Source organism: Carcharhinus amblyrhynchos, chromosome 1 (assembly GCF_965287045.1).
Source record: "Carcharhinus amblyrhynchos chromosome 1, sCarAmb.v2.hapA, whole genome shotgun sequence".
Taxonomy (NCBI): Eukaryota; Metazoa; Chordata; class Chondrichthyes; order Carcharhiniformes; family Carcharhinidae; genus Carcharhinus; species Carcharhinus amblyrhynchos.
Window position 1 is genome coordinate 86225213 of NC_137324.1, and position 16220 is coordinate 86241432.

At 42.1% G+C, this 16220-nt stretch overlaps 1 protein-coding gene across 15 annotated transcripts in view; it reads right to left on the reverse strand.

The window, feature by feature from the left end:
* The window catches only part of LOC145342637 (LIM and calponin homology domains-containing protein 1-like), a 334400-nt gene that overhangs the window by 185394 nt on the left and 132786 nt on the right, over nt 1-16220 (reverse strand). The gene's annotated exons all lie outside the window — the stretch shown is intronic.

Here is a 16220-nt window from a genome sequence, read left to right on the forward strand (position 1 = left end):
AGCAGATCATTATACACACTGCAGACTCTGAGAGCTTGATTTATGAGGGAATTCTGGGCAAAATCTAACATTAAATCATCTATATCAGTCTACCAGGTTCACACATCAGAATTGCTTCAAAGAAGAAAAGAACGTTTTAGAAATGGGTTATATAGTCCGTATTAAAATAATGTTTCCTATAAACTGCTGAAATATTCCAACAATTTAAAAACATAACAGCAAGTCGCAACTGGGTCAATGTGGACTTTATTATTGCTATTTCAGAAGATTCCAACATTAAACTGTACAAAACAATCTCTGATTAATAATACAGTAGCAACAGAAAATGCAGCAACATTCGTATCTACACAAAAAAGAACTGAGCCAGTATGAAAGATTAGGTTCAAAGTGTTTACAGAGAATACTGAGACTCAGCTGACGGATGAACATGGTTTAGAATAACTGGGTCACCATTCTTCCAAAAGGTAAAGGATGCTGCTTCATTTTATTTAATTTATTTTAATTAGAAGTGTTTTGGACAATATTCATTTAAATTGAAGCTGCACTAAAAGAAACCCAATTCAACAATAATCTGCTGAATTAATATCGATCATCTTGATTTTAGCCTCAAAAGTTTTTTTTAAAAAATGTCAGCATTGAAGATGATTTTTTTTAAAAATTAACTTTAAATTAGAAGAATTATTTTGTGTAACCTTACCCACTTAAGAATATTTACTGGATTTTTTTGAATAGTGCATGTGTTTTTAGAATGGACTATTAGCTTACAGATGGGTAAAGTGATTGAATACAATAATGAGCCTTCGCCATGTGTTCCCTCAGAAATGGGTCAGAATCCAGGTCTGCAGCACAGCTACAGATCAATTCCCTCAGTTGGAGCTCAGATATATAAATACTCCTCCACTTGACACTGAATATCAATTTTAAGAGTGTTTCAAATCTTAAAGAGATATTCAAGCCATGATGAGACAAGAAACGTTTCCTTTCACAGTCCACAAAGATGTGCAGGTTAGGTGGATTGGCCATGGTAAATGTGCAGAGTTACAGGGATAGGGCGGTGTGGGGTGGTTGAGGAGGGGGTGGTGGTGGTTGCCCTGGTAAGATGTTCTTTCGGAGAGTTGGTGCAGTCTTGATGAGCCAAACGGCTTCCTTCTGCTAAACTATGACATCTCTCAAATGGTCAAGGCCAAAATGCATCTTCAAATGTCAAATCTGACCAACTGAACAAATAGCCTCACATGGTGCTTAATGCACCACGCTCCCATCACATACCCACTAGTTATATCCATCGATCACAACTCAACACATAGCTTCACCTCACTCTCACACACTTAGCATTGCTGCAAATCACACACCCACATTTTGCAGTGTACACACACTGCCACAGCACCCAAATTAGATTACACTAACTAACACATTTCCCACGTCTTGCAGGATAGATTCGCGCATAATTGGAGGAACAACCCTCAGGATCCAGGCATGGCTGCATGTCCTTACCACAGTGGAAGCCACTTATTAATGATCATCACAAAAGGTGTGGCCAGTGCCAGAAATAAAACCACTGGAGATGAGGAATCCTCATATCTAATCCTCCTTCTCACATTCCAGTCCTCCTCAACCCACAATATTTCCATATTTACAAGCTACTGATAGGGTAAACTTCCCCTCATCAGTCCCCTCACCACAATGCTAGCAACTCTTTCCAAATACCCAAGTACTCCTAGCAGTGATGGAAGAGAAGAATGTGAAGAAGAAGAAGCACCACCGGTCAGTCTTGCACTCACAGTCACCAACTCAGATACTGGCACTGCACATACTTGAGAGCTTAGCATCAAGGTAGAGTCTGCAAGTGAGTCAATGAGCATGAGTGGCTGGCAGCCAGGGTAGAAAACATGCCAGCTCGTGGCAACCTATAGTTGAGAATATACAGTGAAAAGCTTGGTGTATTGGCAGGCCTGTCAAATAATCCTGTAGCCAATGTCAAGAAGCATGGATGAATCTGGCACCAACTTGGCACAGCGATTTGTGCACAACACAGAGTGCATCCTTTCCAACATGCAAGTGGTGGGCAACTCCATTAGAACACAGGTGGACCCATCTTCAATGCAGGAGTTGATGGCATGTCGCAGCTTCCATTGCAACACAAGCAGAAGCCAGACAAAGTTTGGGTAGTGCATGGAAACTCAGGTGTATGTAATGCCAGGTCAACTCATTGCCATGCTAACTTACTGTTTTAATGTAAGCTCAACTTACTGCCAGGCAAGCCTACACTGCTGCCCCAGAATAGCTACAGCATGTTCAAAGAGACTTGCGGTATGTCAGCACAGGTCAGCGATGTGTCCTCTAACAGATTACTACCATCACTGAAGCAGGACCCCAGGGAAGTGATAGTACCTCTATGGAGTAAGAACTACTATCCTCTCTCAAGATGAAAGCTTTTGCCCTCCCACTCAGCTAATGTTGCCTCTCATCCAGTCAGTTGTCACCCGTCCCAAGATGGGGCAATCTGAAGTCGGACTTTCTAGGCCCAGAGTTGCTTAGCGGCATCCTCCCACGGTCAGTTCCAATCTACCCCAGTGAAAGTCAACAGCCTTCTTCCAAAAGTCATGCTTCAACCATTGGGATAGCACTGCAGAGGAGCACAAGGCCAAGCAAAGGTATCCGCAAGACAGGGACAAGAAAATGCACAAGAGTGCTTAGTTGACAATTTTATGTGTCATGATATGATTTGCTTTGTATATTTGGTTTTGGAATTTGTCAGTTTGCATGTTCTGCCCATGTCTGCATGGGTTTTCTTTAGCTGCTCTGGTTTCCTCCCATACTCCAAAGGTATGTTGGGTAAAGTTTTCTTTAAGTTTAAAGTTTATTTAATAGTGTCACAAGTAGGCTTACATTAACACTGCAATGAAGTTACTGTGAAAATCCCCAAGTCGCCACACTCGGGTGTTTGTTCGGGTACACTGAGGGAGAATTTATCATGGCCAATGCACCTAACCAGCACGTCTTTCAGATTGTGGGAGGAAACCGGAGCACCCAGAGGAAACCCACACAGACACGGGGAGAACGTGCAGACTCCACACAAACAGTGACCCAAGCTGGAAATCAAACCCATGTCCCTGGAGCTGTGAGGCAGCAATGCTAACCACTGTGCCACCGTGCTGCCCACAGGGTAAGGTGGAAATGGCCATGCTAACTTACCCCTTAGTGTCAGGGTGACTAGCAGGGTGATCACGTGGGATGATAGGGATAGAACCTGGGTAGGATTGTTGTTCGTGCAGACTTGATGGGCTGAATGACCTCCTTCTATACTTGTAAGGATTCTATTCCATGCTTCTATAACTCTGAGAAAGGACTAACGGCTTTTAAAAAATCATTAGTATGTGCTCCCTGTGCAAATTGCCCCAAGCAATGAGATGGGAGGTTAAATATCTAATGAAAAGCTCTTAAAGTGATGTTTCTCACACTAATGAGGAGACACTGAAGAGCAGAAAATCAGGAAACAGCTGGTGAGCAAAGGAGTGGAGGTCCAAAAGTGGGTTCTGTGCCTGTGGCTATACTGACTGTGTTCAACAGAGGGCAGACTCTGACTAGTAGGGGTTTTGCATCACATGTAACATCCAAAGACAAACAGAATGTTAGTGAAATGTTGGACAGATAAGTTACATATGTGATTTGTGATAAACTCTATTTCACTGTCATTTGGAATTGAATTATAAATTTCTGCAAGTAAACAAATTGTTTATTCCTTAAATATGCTTTGCAAACACAAATCACAGGATTTCAGTGCCCCTGCAGCAAGAACCTTCTTAAATTTACGATTTGCCTTTTAAAAGGAAATCAGCTTTAATTTCTTCCATATTTGCTATCAACTGAAATTTCTCCAGTAATTTACTGCTTTACTATGCCTATTGATGTGTCTGCTAACTATTACATAACCAAAACACACAGGCATTCCATCAATCGATCGACAGTCAGTTAAATCCTGGTTATATTCTCCACTCTCCACAAAACACATGCAACAACCATAGCTACCGATTACTGTAAAACACGGTTTGCTGTTGAACTGTGCTATAGAGATGTTTAATTTGCAAAAGTTCTATTATTATGTATGATTAATACAAAGGCCAAACATTCAAACTTATTTCTAAGGATGTACATCTAAGGATGGGTGCAGATCAGTGGGTGCAAACAATTTAGCACTTTCATCATAGCTCTTGACAGAGGAGTGTTTGTTTTGAGCAGGCTGAGACTTTGAGGTATGAAACAATAGCTTGAGCTAGTTTCCTTTCCCTTGTCAAAACACCTGCTAACTGCATCAATCCACTTCATCCATTATGCAGCAATGAGAGAAAGGAGCATTCCAGCTTGTTTTTCTCATCACAGTACAATCAACCCCTGCAAATTGAGAACTCCATAATGCCAACTGGCTTATACTCATCATTACTGAAACTTAAATAGGGTCAGAGTACAACGTCTGGACTCCCCAGTCAGCAGTCTTTGTCTTTTTAACTGCACCACACTTCCATTTTTATTTAACTGAGCAGTAGTTTATCTTAGAAAACGAAGGTTGGAGTGTGACATTTTGTCATCTATGTTGTATGCCTCAGAGACATGGACAGCAAGCAAAGAGACTATTGATAAACTGAATGTATTCACAAAGTGGACATATAGAATGGTGTTCTGCATATGCCACACAGGCAGAAAGACTAATGAGTAAGTGATGGAAGTGACTGGGGAAAAGGACATAAGAACATAAGAAATAGGAGCAGGAGTAGGCCATCTAGCCCTTTGAGCCTGCCCCGCCATTCAATAAGATCATGGCTGATCTGAAGTGGATCAATTCCACTTACCCGCCTGCTCCCTATAACCCTTAATTCCCTTACTGATCAGAAATCTATCTACCCATGACTTAAACACATTCAACGAGGTAGCCTCCACCACTTCAATGGGCAGAGAATTCCAAAGATTCACTACCCTCTGAGAGGAGAAATTCCTCCTCAACTCTACTCTAAACTGTCCCCCACCCTTATTTTGAGGCTGTACCCTCTAGTTCTGGTTTCCTTTCTAATCTCTCTACCTCTACCCTATCTAGCCCCTTCATTATCTTATATGTCTCTATAAGATCCCCCCTCAGCCTTCTAAACTCCAACGAGTACAGGCCCAATCTACTCAATCTCTCCTCATAAGCTAACCCCCCTCATCTCTGGTATCAGCCTGGTGAACCTTCTCTGTACTTCCTCCAAGGCCAATATATCCTTTCAAAAATAAGGGGACCAAAATGCACACAGTACTCCAGTTGCGGCCTCACCAGTGCCTTGTACAGTTGCAGCAAGACCTCCCTGCTTTTATATTCTATCCCCCTCGCTATAAAGGCCAACATTCCATTCGCCTTCTTGATCACCTGCTGCACCTGCAGACTGAGTTTTTGCAACTCACGCACAAGGACCCCCAGGTCCCTCTGCACAGTAGCATGCTGCAACTTTTCACCATTTAAATAATATTCCATCCTACTATTATTTCTTCCAAAGTGGATAACGTCACATTTGCCAACGTTATACTCCATCTGCTAGGTTCTCACCCATTCACTCAGCCTATCCAAATCTCTCTGCAGACTTTCTGCATCCTCCACGCAATTCGCTTTTCCACTCATCTTCGTGTCATCAGCAAATTTTGTTCCACTACACTCAGCCCCCTCCTCCGGATCATCTATGTAAATGGTAAACAGTTGAGGCCCCAGCACTGATCCCTGCGGCACTCCACTAGTCACCAACTGCCAACCAGAAAAGCACCCATTTATTCCAACTCACTGCTTCCTGTTAGATAACCAATCCTCTATCCACGCTAACACTTTACCCCCAACTCCATGTACCCTAACCTTCTGCAGCAACCTTTTGTGAGGCACCTTATCGAATGCCTTCTGGAAATCTAAAAACACCACATCCACTGGTTCCCCTCTGTCTATCGCACTAGTCACAATTTCATAAAAATCCAGTAAATTCGTCAAACACGACTTTCCCTTCATGAATCCACTCATTCATGAGAAAGAGCAAATGAGTGCATAACATTAACCCTCTGACCCCACATCTCACCTCCACCCTCTGTCCCCACACTGCACCACACCCTCTGCCCCCACACTGCACCCCACCCTCTGCTCCCACACCGCAACATACCCTCTGCCCTCACACCACACCTCCATCTGCTGCCCCCACACCACACCCCACCCTTTGCCCCCACACCACACCCCACCCTTTGCCCCCACACTTTGCTGCAGTTTTGATTATGTTCTGCAAAGATATAGCCAGAATGCAACACAGACATTAAAAATGGAAATGATTAGGCTTTTCCTGGTAGCTGTGAATCACCCATGTTACACAGCCATACAGCAAGGGACAGTGTAATACAGGCCTTATAAACTATCAGTGTGGCTCTAACAGTCAGCTTGTTGTTTTCTCATGCACACTTCATGATTTGACCAAAAGTGCTGGCTGCATTATCAAGTTCTGCATTCAGGGACAGATTGTGTATGACCGTGAACCCAAGGTTGCAGAACTTGCTAACTGCTTCCACTGGGGTGTTGTTCAGTGTGATCAGGGGATCAGGTGCAACACCTTGTCCTATGACCGCAGTTTTCTTGATGCTTTGAGTCAGGGAGAAAAAGTTTCAGGTGGGGGACAGACAGCCATAGTCTTTGTTGCTGTGTTTCCATGTGGGGGACTAGTGCAACATCATCAGTGTAGAGGAGTTTCCTGATCAGGACGTGATGTAATTTTGTCTTTGCTTCCAGTCCAGATGGATTGTACAACTGTACCGGCTGACACAGTGCACAAGTAGATTCCTTCCATATCTTCAGGGAAGACAAAGGTCAGGAGCATGGAGAAGAAAATGCCAAACAGAGTGGGGGGGGCGGGTAGGACACAGCCCTGTTTCACTCCATTCTTCACTCTGAAACTGTCAGGGTCGGAGCTTTCAAACTGTACAATGTGATGCATGTTCTCAAGAAAAGATGAGACTGAGGAGCTTTGATGGACAGCCAAAGGTCTATCAATGCCATGATTATAAAATTTTCATCTTTCTTTTTAAATTCTTATCCCCTGCGATCTCCTCCAACCCTACAACTTTCCAATTCTGGCCTTGTGTGTAATTCTGATGTTAATCATTCCATCCTTGGTAACTGCCTTGGCCCCAAGCTCTGGAATTCCTTCCCTAAAGCCCTCTACCTCACATTCCTCCATTAAGATTCTGCTTGAGACCTCCTTCTTTGACAAAACTGTTGGTCACCTGACCTAGTATGTCCTTCCTATGACTTGGTGTCAAAATTGTTTGGTAGTGCTCCTTGAAGCTCTTTGGGATGTTTACATATGTTAAAGGCACTTCATAGAATGCAAGTCATTGGTGATAGTAGACTGCAGTTGCCCTGGTCTGGACATGCCAAGGGAGGACCTTATACTCAGAGAGTGCTGCAGGCCTAAGGAACTGCAGACAGACACTGGGCCACCAGTGTATGTCTGTGTCTCAAGTTGATTTTGAAAATCAGCATTGAAAAAGCTTCAAGAACCAAAGATCCATCATAGGGCTCAAAGGGAAAGAAATTACTATTTTCAGAATGCAATGGAAGGGAGGCAGAGGCTCAAAATGATTAGTCTATTCCCCTGATTCTCCTGAATGAATTCTGTGAAATTCCCTTAGTGGCCTCACTCCAGCGCCTGTTGGGGTCAATGCATCTAACCAGCACGTCTTTCAGAATGTGGGAGGAAACCAGAGCACCCGAAGGCACAGGGAGAACGTGCAAATTCCACACAGACAATGACCCAAGCCAGGAATTGAATCCGGGCCCCTGGCGCTGTAAGGCAGCACTGCTAACCACTGTTGCCACTGTGCAATTCTAATTGTTGCCATCTGTGGGAAAATCAGTGCGTTTACTGAGATGAGATTCAACCAATTTAAAACTCAAAAAATATGCCCCCATGTGAATCACACCAGGCCAAATGTGCCCGAATCGACAAACAGCTTTTCAACTGAAATTCAAGAACACTCCCTATTTTCCCTTCTTTCAGAATAACTGAAGGAAGAATAACTCAGACTCACATTAATGCAGGAAGATCATGTTCGATCTTTTATGAGACTAATCTTTTGGAGTTATAGCTGTGGATTTACATCTGATACTCTCTGCTGCAGCAAGAACCCAGAAAAAAATTATTGAAGCCTGTAATTGAATTGCTCCCCATAAATTTGCTTCATCACAGGTATTCCATGCAATGTCCATTTAAACTATCTTATATAAGTGAATCAAACCTGTAGTGGCAACTGCATCTCAACAGTTCTATCTTTCATACACACCCATGACAATAGAATGAAATTTAGATTTGAAATTGTACCTAGTGCAGGAATATCAGAGTGGCACCATACACTAGGGTATTGAGCTTGTATATAATAGCGAGATATAGAATAACACATATGTTATCTCACGAGCTTCCAATCTCAGCTAATCGTTGGAAGTTAAACACTCCTCACACAGGGACGGACAGTTATCCCAAGACCATCCCTTACATATCCCCTAGTGACCACCTGTCCACCATGTCACTCATAAATGCTAAAACTGATGAAAAAACTATCATAAAAAGACTTGCATTCTTGCATAACATCTTACTATTTTCTTATGATGTCCTAGAGTGCCAATGAATTACATTGAAATAATACTACCAGTTCTTGAGCAGACGAACATTGACGAGGAGAAAGCACAATCATGTAAAAAGGGTCCGGTACTTTAATTGAAAGTCTTCATTTGTAGGATCTGGAATGTTTGTTAAGTGTGGCATTGTCATAATCTAAGGTCAATTTCAAATCGAAAGTCAGACTTATGAAACTTCTAAGAGCCAATGTTCAAATGGACAAGATTCTGCACCCATATGTCAATGGCAAAATTATTTTGTTGTCTTATTTAATGAATATGAATGATCTCTCTGAAGGGACTACTGGATGAAGTGAGGAGATTGGCTACTGATTAATAGAAAACCAAGCAGAAGAGGTGTCTGTCAGTTGAAAGTGATTCATATTTTAGCCCTTGGCAATAGCCCCATAGATCATAATACTTCTAATGGATAACCATGCACTGCATGTTTTAGAAGCTTTCTGCCTTTAACCTCCTCCCACTCTCTAGTTGAAATAATTTCCTCTCAATTCCACTTTAATTTTTCAGCCTATCACTTTTAATCTATGTCCCCAGCGACTTCTCCGCATTTAGAAATAGCTCCACCCGCCGCCCCCCCTTTATTTTATGTATTTCAATTAAATCTTCCCTCAGCCTCCTCTATTTCAAAGATAAAGCCCCAGTCTATCCAATCTTGAAGCTTGGCAGTGTTAAAAAAAACTGTAAGAGAAAAAAGCAATGATATGAAATTTATGGGTTCAGTAGCTCTGGAGGCAAGGAAAAAAAGCCAATGCCAAAATAAAACAGTGTTGAAAAGCATATCTGCTTTTTAGGAAGGGTCAGAGACCTGAAAAAAAACTGCATGTTAAAAAAATGGGATCAATAGACCAGATACAGTGAAAAGAGGAAGCGCTTCAAGCTTAATGGACTGTGAGCTGATTGAATTTAACTCTTTTTATGCCCTGGAGCTGTCAGTCAAAACAGCTTTTAGCAACTAATGACCATCAGTTCCTTGTGTAAACAACGCTAATCCCCTCTGATCTACTCTGGAGCTGTCAATCAAAACAGTTCTAAGATGTTTCAGAGCTGCTGGGGCTCATTCAAGCTGAAAAAAGGAACCTCCATGTTGAAATTGAATGCTCCTGTCAATCAATATAGTTACCACACAGAACCATTGGTTGGAATTTTACAGCCCTGCCTGCCACAGGAATCAGAGTGGGCAAGGGAACAACAATGGGAAGGGCCATTGACCTCCGGCAGGAGTTTATGGTTTCGGGACAAGTGAAGCCACAAAATCCTGTCCATAGAGTCATGACATTGTAGGAAGAGGCTATTTGGCCCATTGAATTGCACCGACTATCATTTATGGCACCTTACCCAGGCCCAACCCTACCCCCCAACCTGTCTTCAAAACCCAATGCATTTACTCACCATTTTTAGACACTTAGGGGCAATTTAATTTGGCCAATCCATCTAACCTGCCCATCTTTGGGTGCGTTCAAGTTTTAAATGCTAAGAAGTTTCAGAGGAGCTGTGGCTTGTGAGAGAAAGCAGGGGAATCTCTCTAATGAAGCTGTCAGTTCCTGTCACTCAAAGCACTTCAAAGAGGTCTGATAATACCTGGGGCTTCTGAAAGCAACAAAGGGCAATCCCCACTGTAGAATGGAGTGCTGCTGTGATTGCGAAGGCTTTCAGGTGTTCACGGGTGCATGTGGTTGTCCTTGCCTAACCAGCTCAGGGACATCTACAAAAATCAAATCCCCCCCAAGACATACAAAGAGATATACAAAGATAAAATTCTAATACTCACATCAGCACAAAAGTTACAATTCATGTAATTGTACTGCTGATCAATAACTACAATTTTTAAAAATTCAGCTGTAGGGTGTAAATTGCATTATTATTATTTTATAAAGTAGCATGAAATACATTGCGCAAGTTAAACATCTGAACAAGGGGAACACGTAATACGACATTGTGATGTTGTAGTGCTGAAGGATTGATATTTGTGATGATTCACAATGCTGAGAGCATCAATTATCCTGAGTACTAAAACCAATGAGATCTACCATCCTCTGTCCTAATGGTGTTCATCTGAACAAGCATTGCCTCAGGAGGCTAGCATATGTAACCTTCATTTGATCACCAAATCTTAATTTTATTCGCACAATGTAATAAATAGAAGTCCTTCTCAGCCAAGCACACTTCACACAAGTCAACCATCATACCAGGCTCCAAACATGAACTTACAGTTATCAGTCATTTGGGAAAAAAATGCAAAATTATCTGTAGATCAGCAATTGGATTCATTGTAGTATTGGATTATGAGAGGTTAAACACAGTCGATGCGTCCCAAAATAGATCCTGTGTAATGCTAATGATCTAAGGAAAATGTTGGTTATATGCATTTGTTGGAGGAATCAAAGGGGGAGTTATCAAGGGTGACAAACAAATGTTGATAAGGTCATAAAGCACATCAATGGAACATTTTACAGCCTACCCTATATCTTTCACATTTAAACAGGACCATGGAAGACCAATACAAGAGAAGCACTCAGACCCTGCGTGGACCAGCTGGCAGGGGTATTCGCAGACATCATTAATCTCTCTTTACACCAAGCTGAGGCTCCTTTCTGATTCAAGAAGATGACCATTATCCCAGTACTAAAGAAAAGTCAGGTAGCATGCTTTAATGGCTATCATCAGTGTTTCATGCTTAGTTATGGCACAAGTCAATTCCAGCCTCCCAGATTGCCTGGATCCACTATAGTTTGCCTATCACCACAACAGGTCCACAGCAGATGCTATCTCCCTGATCCTACAGTCAACCCTGGAACATATAGATAACAAAGACAGCTATGTCAGACTCTTATTTATTGACAAAGCTCAGCTTTCAACACCATTATTCCTATAAAACTCATCTCCAAACACCATGGCCTGGGGCTCAGATCCTCCCTCTGCGACTGGATCCTAGACTTCTTAACACACAGACCGTAATCTGTAAGGATAGGCATCAACACTGATGCCCAGAAGGCTGTGTCCTCAGCCCCTGACTATACTCTTCATATATCTATGATTGTGTGACCAAATTCTCCAACAACTTGACTTTCAAGTTTGCTGATGGCACCACTTGTAGTGAGTCGGATCTCAAATAACGCTGAGACATAGTACAGGAAAGAGATAGAGAATCTGGTGAACTGGTTCAACGACAATAATTTCTCCTCAATGTCAATGAAACAAAGGAGATAGTCATCGACTTTAGGAAGCATAAAGGAGAACATGCTCCTGTCTACATCAATGGGGATGACTTGGACAGAGTCTAGAACTTCACGTTTCTAGGTGCCCAGATCACTAACAACCTGTCCTGGTTCCTCCAGGCTGACACAATAGTTAAGAAAGTCTTTACTTTCTCAGGAGGCTAATTTGGCATGTCCACTATGATTCTCACCAACGTTTACAGATGCACCATACAAGCATTCTTTCTGGATGCATCACAGCTTGGAATGGCTCCTGCTCCGTCCAAGACTGCAAAAAACTACAAAGGGTCATGAACGAAGGCCCAGTCCATCACGCAAACCAGCCTCTTATCCATTGACTATTACTTCCTGCTGCCTCAGAAAAGCAGTCAGCATAATCAAGGACTGCACACATACACTGGACATACAATTTTCCACCTTCTTTCATTGAGAAGAAGGAACAAAACTCTGAGGACGCATACCAACCGACTCAAGAACAGCTTCTTTCCTGCTGCCATCAGAATTTTGAATTGACTTACCTCACACTAAGTTGATCTTTCTCTTAGCTATGACTGTAACACTACATTCTGCACTCCCTCCTTTCCTTCTCTATGTATGGTGTGCTTTGTCTGTATAACACGCATGAAACAATACTTTTCATTATATACGAATATGTGACAATAATAAATGAAATCAAATCATATTTAAAATCACCGGGTTTTGCATCTTCAGAATAGAATACAAAGCAAGAAAGTAACATCAAAATGGCACAGACTTTATTTTGGCTATAGCATTGTGCACAGCTTTGTGCACCCCATTTTAAAAAGGATATAAAAGCACTAGAAAAGTTTCACTAGGGTATTGCCAAAAATGAGGGGTTATGGTTCTGAAGAGAAACTAAAGAAATGCAAGATTTTATTAACAGAAGTTTTTTTTCATTCATTTGTGCGATATTCATTTGTGCTAGCTGGGCCAACATTCATTGCCAATCTTTAGTTGCTCTTGAAACGGCTTATTAGGCCATTTGTGAGGCAGTTGAGAGTCAACCACATTGCTGTGGTTCTGGAGTCACATGTAGGCCAGACCAGGTAAGCACGGGAGATTTCCTCCCCTCAAGGACACGAGTGAGAATTGAAGTCTTTGGTCTGTAAAATGGTAGCAGGGGAGTACAAATGTAAGATAATCATAAAATGAATGAAAGAGGAGATTGGTGAAAAATAATCTTTGCACAGAGGGTGGTTGGAATTTCTGCTACAAATTCTGCCTCAAAGGGATTTAAGGATAAGAACTACAAATGGGAGGAATGGGGGTTTGGGAGTCAATTTGGTCAGAAATAATCAGGCTGGTGATTGAGCAGGAGTTTTGTGTGGGATGATTCCATTCAGTCCCACAAGATTGTTCCACCTTTTCAACAGATCCTGGCTGATCTGTGCCTCAACTTCATTTCCAAAACTTTCATCTGTATCCCTTCATAGCCTTCCCGAATAAAAATCAACCAATCACAGTGTTGAAAATGTCAATTGGCTCAACATCCTCAGCCTTATGGGGAAGAGAATCCCAAATTTTCATTACCCTTTTATGAAAAATTGTTTCTTGATTTCATTCCTGAATGGCTGAGCTCTCACTCACAAAATTGTGCTGTTGTTCGGGATTTCTGGTTTAGAGGTAACAATTTCTCTGTATCAACCCCATTGCATCCTTTTATCAATTCGATGACCCTTCAGCTATTTAAACTCAAATGAATAAAAACAAGTTTATGGAGCCGGTCCTCATAACTTAACATGTTTAATCCTCAGCATTACTTGTCTTAATTTTGTGCAATACTCAATTAAAAGGCCAATATCCTCAGGAGTCTGACCCAGAGTTGAATACCATGAGCTGGAAAATACACTCCTGCCGCTGGCATGCTTGAAGATGAATGGGGAGAATGGGCATGTAAAATCCAGTGGGCAACTTACCCTCTGCCTACCTACACGTCTCTGCCCTCACTACAATTTACCAGCAGCATTAGAGGATTCAAGCTGCATGCCTGCCAGTTGAAGCCTATAACTGAGCAATTAATAACCACTCAAGGGCCCTGCAGCAGTGGGGAGGCTCATGCCAAGGTTTCCCTGTGTGCAGGGTGGTGGTAGGCAGGGGATGGGAAGTGGGAGTCCCTCATGTATTACTCCCCTCAGCTCCTCTCTCTCCCCTCAAGTTCTCTAAAACCCCAATCATTAAGTGGCATTGGGGCAGCAGCTTTTAGCCTAGGTGGGCTAAACATATCACCAAGAAGTGCAGGGATCAAAACCATAAAATTCAGCCCTTTGTTTCAATGGTGGCCAGACTAGAGTTATGTACAATGAAGCAAAATGCTCTATTTGTCTTTTTGATTCAATTTTTGTAAAGGTGCATGAGCTTTGAGTTTTTGCACATACTATAATCAAATCCTGCTATTCCTCTACTGTTCCTAATCCCTTGGCACTATCCTATCCAATACTGCTATTATTGTCTTCTTCACTTGCAGTATTCTCTTCTCTCAGGTACAAAACAGTTAGTTATGCCTCAACCATGCCTCTGCCTTTATAAGATCTCCCTTTGGTCCCTAATTGGTCTCACCCTCCCTTTGAATACAGTTTTACTATTTATGTGTTTCTGAAGGACCTATGGGTTCCCTTTTATCTTAGCCATAAAATGTTTCATCTACTAATCTTAATCTAATTTCTAGCGCTGTACAGCCCTTTGTAAAAATTTCATTAAAGACTTCTTTTGCAAAGGAAGCCTATTAAGAAGGAACAGCTAAGAACCAAAGCAGCTCTTGGGATCTAATCCTTAGAATTATGTGTGCACATAAAGATGATATAGATACAGAAATGTCCCAAGTTTTATTTCTGTGCAATGACTGTACTTTGGAACATGGGTCTGACCAAGACTGCTGTACTTCCTGGCTAATTAAAGAATCAGTTGAATACTGGGATTGGGAAAAGCTCATTAAATATACCCACTATGGAGATAGACTTGAACCAGAGTCAAATCACAATTGATACCAATGTAATTAGAACCAGCCTCTTATGATCTTGAATATGATTATAAGTTTCTTGCTATTATCTATTTGCATGACTGGAGTAAATTGTGGTCGGTCCATTCTAATGTGTGTCAGAACCCTCTTGCATGCAGTCACAGGACTGAGCAATTAAGCCAGCAAACATGAAAATCCATTAACACTAGCCCAACATCCACTCCTCACCCCAACTAAAATTGGGAATCAAAGATTCAAATCAATGCTAAGAATTTATATTAGGTTCCAAGAATGACTTTTCCCAGGCTCTAGGACCACTGGAACCTGCTCCACTTGGCCTTTCATTTTTATAAGCTTACTTCCATCCCCCAACTACATCACTGGTCACAAGTTTTCCCTGTCTCATAAATATTTCTATCAAGTTTCCTCTTTCTCATGCTAACGTTATTGTAATCGTTAATCTTCAATCTCTGATACAGTTAATAGATTATCCGACTTCTCCCTTGGATGTGTATGCTTATATTTCCATCATCCCTTTGCTCGCGTCCTTTCCAAACTCTGTTCATCTGTTGTATCTTCCAATTCTGACACAATCTGCACTGGAAATGCTAATTCCTTCCTTTTTACACAGGTGTTGACTCTCCTGTTGAGCATTTTCAACATTCTTTGTTTTAAATTTCTAGGGTGGAATTTTCCAGCCGTGTTTGCCCGGAATTCGGAAGATCCTACCCAAGGTCAACAGACCTTTCCATAGTCTGTTCCTTGTCCGTTCCAATTCCCATGGCAGGCGGGATAGTAAAATTCCACACTAGTGTCAGTGGCCCAGTTTGTTTTTTTGTCCGCATTCTATGCAAAGATGCTATGAACTTATGGCTTTCAGGATTTTATGATCATTAGCACAATTGGAATGTGGAGGAGTTAGTGTGGGGTGGAATTTTTCCAAGACCCCCTGCCCCCAGGGCAGGTTCAGTGTTTGCGGGGGGGGGAGGGGGGAGAGAATTCAGTGGGAGGTACAAAGATCAGTGTTACGCTGGCTTATCTTAAAACAGGAAGCAGGAAGTTCCGTTGGTGCCCGCTATGGTGGATCAAGAAACCTGCTGGAGGAAGGTGTGAATCTCCTTTTCATCAGAGCTGAAGAAGTCATACAACTCAAAACATTGGCCATGTTTCTACCATCCCATTGCACTAAAAAATTAGTGCAGAGGGTGGGAGACTCACATCAGACAATTCACAGGATTCGTGCATGTGTCTCTGCTCCAACAGTGTCTCCCAGCACCAGATTTCTGGCAGCAACAACTCCCGGTATCGTGGAATTAATGTTCTGACCCTGCTGGAGTAAAGG